The sequence below is a fragment of the Euprymna scolopes genome, chromosome 45 (assembly GCF_053919585.1).
Source record: "Euprymna scolopes isolate OS-2025 chromosome 45, ASM5391958v1, whole genome shotgun sequence".
Classification (NCBI taxonomy): Eukaryota; Metazoa; Mollusca; class Cephalopoda; order Sepiida; family Sepiolidae; genus Euprymna; species Euprymna scolopes.
In genome coordinates this window covers 52818113-52823950 of record NC_136526.1, presented here as the reverse complement: position 1 = coordinate 52823950, position 5838 = coordinate 52818113, and the positions used below count along the sequence as shown (strand labels likewise).

General features: G+C 31.0%; 1 pseudogene; it reads left to right on the top strand.

Moving 5' to 3' along the window:
• The first annotated feature begins 1752 nt into the window (after nucleotides 1–1752).
• Nucleotides 1753–1980, top strand: LOC145269974 (U2 spliceosomal RNA; annotated as a pseudogene).
• Nucleotides 1981–5838: the final 3858 nt, after the last annotated feature.

Here is a 5838-nt window from a genome sequence, read left to right as displayed (position 1 = left end):
CCCGCCTAAATTTCACAATTTTTACCTTTTTTTTTTTTTTCTGTTAATATGATCGATTACAGACGTTAGTTTCAGATTATAAAAAAATAGAAAAAATTTTTTTTATAACTTTTCACATGGGGGTACAGTTTTCAATTATAACGTTGTACTAAATTAAACACCAACTTTGTGACCACGATGTAAAAAAACAAACAAAAAAATGGCAACTCTCTGATGTGACTAAAAGTTAGGCGTTAGAATTGGAGGGGTTAAAAAAAAGGAAGATTTGTTTACCCCTCCTCTTCCCTCGTCGTACTCTCATTTATGTATCCCCCCCCCTCTCTCTCTCTCTCTCTCTCTCTCTCTCTCTCTCTGTATGTATGTATCCATCTCATCTATGTATCTATCCATTCATCGTGGTTACAAAGTTCGTGTTCAATTTAGTATAACGTTATAAGTGAAAACTGAACCCTACGTGGAAAAGTTATAATTTTTTTTTTCATCTTTTTTTTATAATCTAAAACTTAAGTCTGTAATCGAACATATTAACAGCAAAAAAAGTAAATTAAAAAAAAAGTGAAAATTGTGGAATTTAGGTTTTTTCGTCCGCCCAAATTTTGGTGCTAATGAAGAGAGTGATCCGCGCTATTTTTAAAATCGTATTTTTAATTAAAGTTTTATATGTTTGTTTGTTTTTTTATTCAGTTGTAAGGTTAAAGTACAGAATAGATACAAAACACCCTCCCCATGTTAAGAATAGCTTTTTACATAATAACGTTATTATTTCAGCAGCACAGCACGGATCACTCTCTGCATGAGTACCCAAATTTTAATGAGATCAATCGTACGTATCATCACAATCTTGCCTATTTTAACGTGCGAAGAGAAAAAAAGGGGGTAATCTTCCAGATTACCAAAAAGGGTTAACAAAGGACAAAATGAAAAAAGGCGGGGGAAAAGGACACAGAACTTTATGAGTAGAAAAAACTAAAATATTTATCGAAGTAGTTTTTCTGCCCAAGTTTCAAAATAATCTCATCAAATTTTGACAAACTTTAAGCCAAGGGGCACCAGGGGAGATAACTCAATTGCCAAGATGGCGGCGATACGATCGATTTCATTAAAATTTAATTTTCCTCTGTAAAAAGAAAAATCTACTTGATCAAATTAAGTGATTTTTTGTAGTAAAAGTTGCAGAGAACGCGCTGTTTTATGATTGTTATAAAAATGGAACGGAAATTTAAATTTCATTCCGTTGGAATTTTTTTTTTTTTTTTTTACAACTTCCGCATGCGCATAAAAAAATTGAAAATAATCGAAAGAATAACATTAAACAATCGTACTTTTTTATGTTTATAAAAAAACGAAAGATTTTCTTTTTATAGAACAAAAACGAAAAAAGTCCATTTGGTAGACTTTTTTTTTACATAAGTCAAACTCACCGTTCATGTAGAAAATGTCGACTTTTATAGATTTTCAGGTATGCTTACAACGAATAGACATCTCCACCCTTCCCATGTTAAGAACGGCTTTGGGAATAGACACCCCCAACCTTGTAAGCATACCCGAAAACCTTTACAAATTGACATGTCGAATGTGAACGGTGAGTTAGACGTAATGTAAAAATTGTTCCGAATTTAAAACGGAACGAAATTTAAATTTCCGTTCCATTTTTACAACAACCGTAAAACAGCGCATTCTCCGCAAGTTTTAACGAATTTTTTGTTTTTCATGATAACTTTCTTCCATAACGGGTACTTACAATATAGTTATTGCGATTCTTGGCCTTTTGGTCAAGATCAAAGTGTAGTATCTGTTCTTCAGATGCTGCACTTCATTTTCTTGTTCTCTTTCGGTGGAGGAGAAATCCTTCACGACTGAGACAATTTTTATTTTTGTACCTTTTCTCCACGTTAAAAAACGACCCTGGTGTCTAACTCTGTCCCGTGGGGAGGCATAGTAAATAGGTACTTACAATATAGTTATTTTTCAGTATGTTCGTTTTTTAATGTCTTGGTTCGTTTTTTAAATGTTTTTGTAAACTGCACAAGCACGAAATCAAAATATTAAATTGCAAAACCAATGAGCTTCCGATAAGAGTCGTACTTCTGGGCAGTCTTGCAGTTAAGCCCGGCAAAGACGAAAGTAAGTTTGACAACTCTAGAAGGGTCACATACATCAGTATTTTACACCGTGAAATCATGTGTTATTTTGTTAAGAAAATTATATTAAACTAATTGGAAGTAAGCACTTGATTAAATAAAGTAAACGAACAAAATAAACATTTTTATATATTTATAACTATTTATTTAACAGAAAAATGAAACAATTTTTAAAACGTGTATTATTGTCTTAGCAACAGATTATAATATTCAAAAAACTGAAACTTTGTCGTGCGTAAAGCCTAAAACTCGAAATAAAATATTAAAAAAATATTTTAAAATATCTAAATATATAAAAATATTTGAAAACTTGATACTAGTGCACTTTCACTTATTGATCCGTGCTAAAATAATAACGTTATTATTTCTTAACATGGGGAGGGGAGGGTGTTTTGTACCTATTCTGTACTTTAACCTTACAATTGAATAATAAAAAAAAAACCAACATATAATAAAACTTTAATTAAGCTTGGAAATACGATTTAAAAAAAATAGCGTGGATCAGTAAGTGCAGTAGCACCGAAAACTTTAATAATTCGCAATATCGTGATTTGACGGTGTTAACTGTTACCCTCAAATTAAATTTTAAAAAAATATTTAAATATTTTTTTTTAACCCGTGAAACTTTGCTGTGCGTAATAAAAGAAAATAAAAGATATATTCAAATAATTTTTAAATATTTTTTATTAAATATTAATTAAATATTTTTTATTAAATATTAATTAAATATTTTTACTAAATATTAATTAAATATTTTTCATTAAATATTAATTAAATATCTTTATCAAATATTAATTAAATATTTTTTTATTAAATATTAATTAAATATTTTTATTAAATATTAAATATTTTTTATTAAATATTAATTAAATATTTTTAATAAATATTAATTAAATATTTTTTATTAAATATTAATTAAATATTTTTATTAAATATTAATTAAATATTTTTCATTAAATATTAATTAGTTTCGTATCTATGTTACTGCACTTTATTTAAATAATATTTTTAAGTTTAATTCAATTTTTACGATATTATGTTTATTAAATCGTAAGGTGAAAGTACAGATCACTTGGTCACGTGACTGAGAACTGGCTTCTGATTGGACATGCTTATGTTTGTTGCAATTTTCATGTGCTACAACATCGTCCGCACGTTAAGAATGGCTTTTAAAATAATAACATGGTCCTGGATATGACCTTAAACTATATCCGATGGTGAGACCCCAGCTTCCGGGCTTTGGGGAGTGTGGAGCCACCCTGTAATTGTCATTGCTCCCAGGTCCACTCTGACATGGAGTGGTAGTAACTGTTAGGGTCCCAACTATGGGTTGAATAGAAACGGACTTGAAAAAACAACAAATATATTCTATTAAAAAATTGCTCTTCAAAATCACTGGATTTGGCATTAAATAACCTGAAAAGGGTTGATAAGCCGTAAAACAAAAACAACCAACCAACCAACCAACCAACCAAAATAATAACGTTATTATTTTGGCATGGTACCTTCTCTGCATAAGTACCTCTTTTGTTTATTTAATTGTTAGGTGAAAGTAAAGAATAGTAACAAAACACCCTCCTCCCCTCACCATGTTAAGAATGGCTTTCTAACGTTATTATTTTGGCACATTAAAATAAGTGCATAAGTACCAAAAAAAAAAAAAATCTTGCAAAAAAAATATTGGCTCAAGTTCTGCATCTCCTTGTTTACTCCCGTTTTTTGCTGATGATTCTTCTTCATGATGAATGCCCTGGAAAAGTACTTTCTAATTAATGTTTACTAGTTGACAATTATGGTCAATGTTTATAATCTCTCTCGGAGGTGCTGAAAACGAATATATACTTTAAAAGTGGCGCAGAAAAATGGTTTTCATGATATGAATAAATTACTTTTTCAAAATGTGGAATTCACTTTTCTATATAAATTTAATGTCAAATGGAATTTTTTTTTAAGAATGGTTTTATTTTTAATAAAATATACTATAATAAAGTATATATTTACTTTTTAACAAAAAAGATATCTTGTTTAATTTTAATATTGGAAAAATGTTTTATGTAACTATCATTGAATGGTAGCGTTATCCTTTGACGACACCATCTTGTGATCTCTTGTACATTAAGGAAAAGTACAGTTGACATAGTATATCACACACACCACCATAGCATTGTCTACACCAGTGGTTCTCAACCTTTTTTTACTCGTGGACCCCTTTTCTCTTCTTTTTATCTTGGTGGACCCCTTCATAACTATTGGTCATAAGACAATCTTCTATTTTTCACTAATATAAATTTTGAGGTTTTATTAATCAAAGAAATATTATATAATTAAGCTTTATTTTTAAATGAAAACTAATTTAATGCAAATAAAATATTCTACAACAACTATAATAATAATAATAATAATAATAATAATAATCTAAATTTGAATGATAATAATTTTTTACCTGTGGACCCCCAGAAATATTCCATGGACACCCTAGGGTCCATGTGGACCCCGGTTGAGAATTCCTAGTCCAGACAAAACAATCAATAAGAGAAAGGGTGTGGTTCACAAGAAGGTACAAAATAGTGAAAAAAAAAACAGTACAGGGCTGCATCCTCTGTCAGGCCTCGAACTCAAGACACACACATCTGGAATCCATGCACTCCACTCCCAACTGCTCCGTAGACTGAAATTTCTGTTAACTTTACAGGTTCTTTTCCATCTGGAGACTTTTTGCTAGTCACAATTGATAACTATAGCCAATTCCCTGAAGGTGAAATACTCCTCTCACCGTCTGAAAGTGCAGTCATCCCTCAATGGTTTTACTCAAACAAGAATATCCAACCTTTTTGAGGTCTGATAATGCGCCCCCCTCCCCCATCACTTCAAGGACAAGATTTCAGAGACTTTGCTATTCAGTCAGATTTTAAACACGGAAAAATTACACCTCTATAGCCTGAGGCAAATGCAGAGGTCAATCACTTTATTCATACACTAAAAAGGTTTATACTTACAACCATGGTGAGAGGTCGCAACTGATAAACCCAGTTACGTTACTTCCTAAGGCAATATAAAGCTACCCCATACCATTACAATACAATACCCCCTCCAGCTATAAAATCCCAAACCCTTGAAAAATTACTATTAAAATGCCGCACACAAGTTCCCTTCACTGACCCTGCTGGGAAAACATACATTCAAATAGATGGCGTCTCAATAAGATACCCCTCTAGGCCCAACATTCGCTTCGCAGAATACTATATGACCCACCTCGCTAATAAAATCTTCACAGATCCAAAAAATAAATCTACTATCTATGGCCGATATGCCGATGACATATTCATTGCAGCCGAATCAGTACAAGACATTAAAAAACTCAAACTAAACCTAGAAACACACCCCATCCTCAAATTCACCCACGAACCAAACATAAATAACAAAATACCATTTCTTGACATATTAGTAGATTCAAGCGATCCCACACATAAAATTATATAGGAATATACAAAAACCTACCAACAATAACGCAATACTCCTTAATTACCATAGTGAATGCCCAGAAAAATGTAAAAGTGTCCTTATAAAAAAATTTGATTCACCACGCATACATTATAGCATCAACTCAACAAATATTTTACAAAGAGCTAACAAACACAAAACAAACTAATAAACAATAACTTTCCCAATAAAATCGTTGATAAACATATAAAAGCCT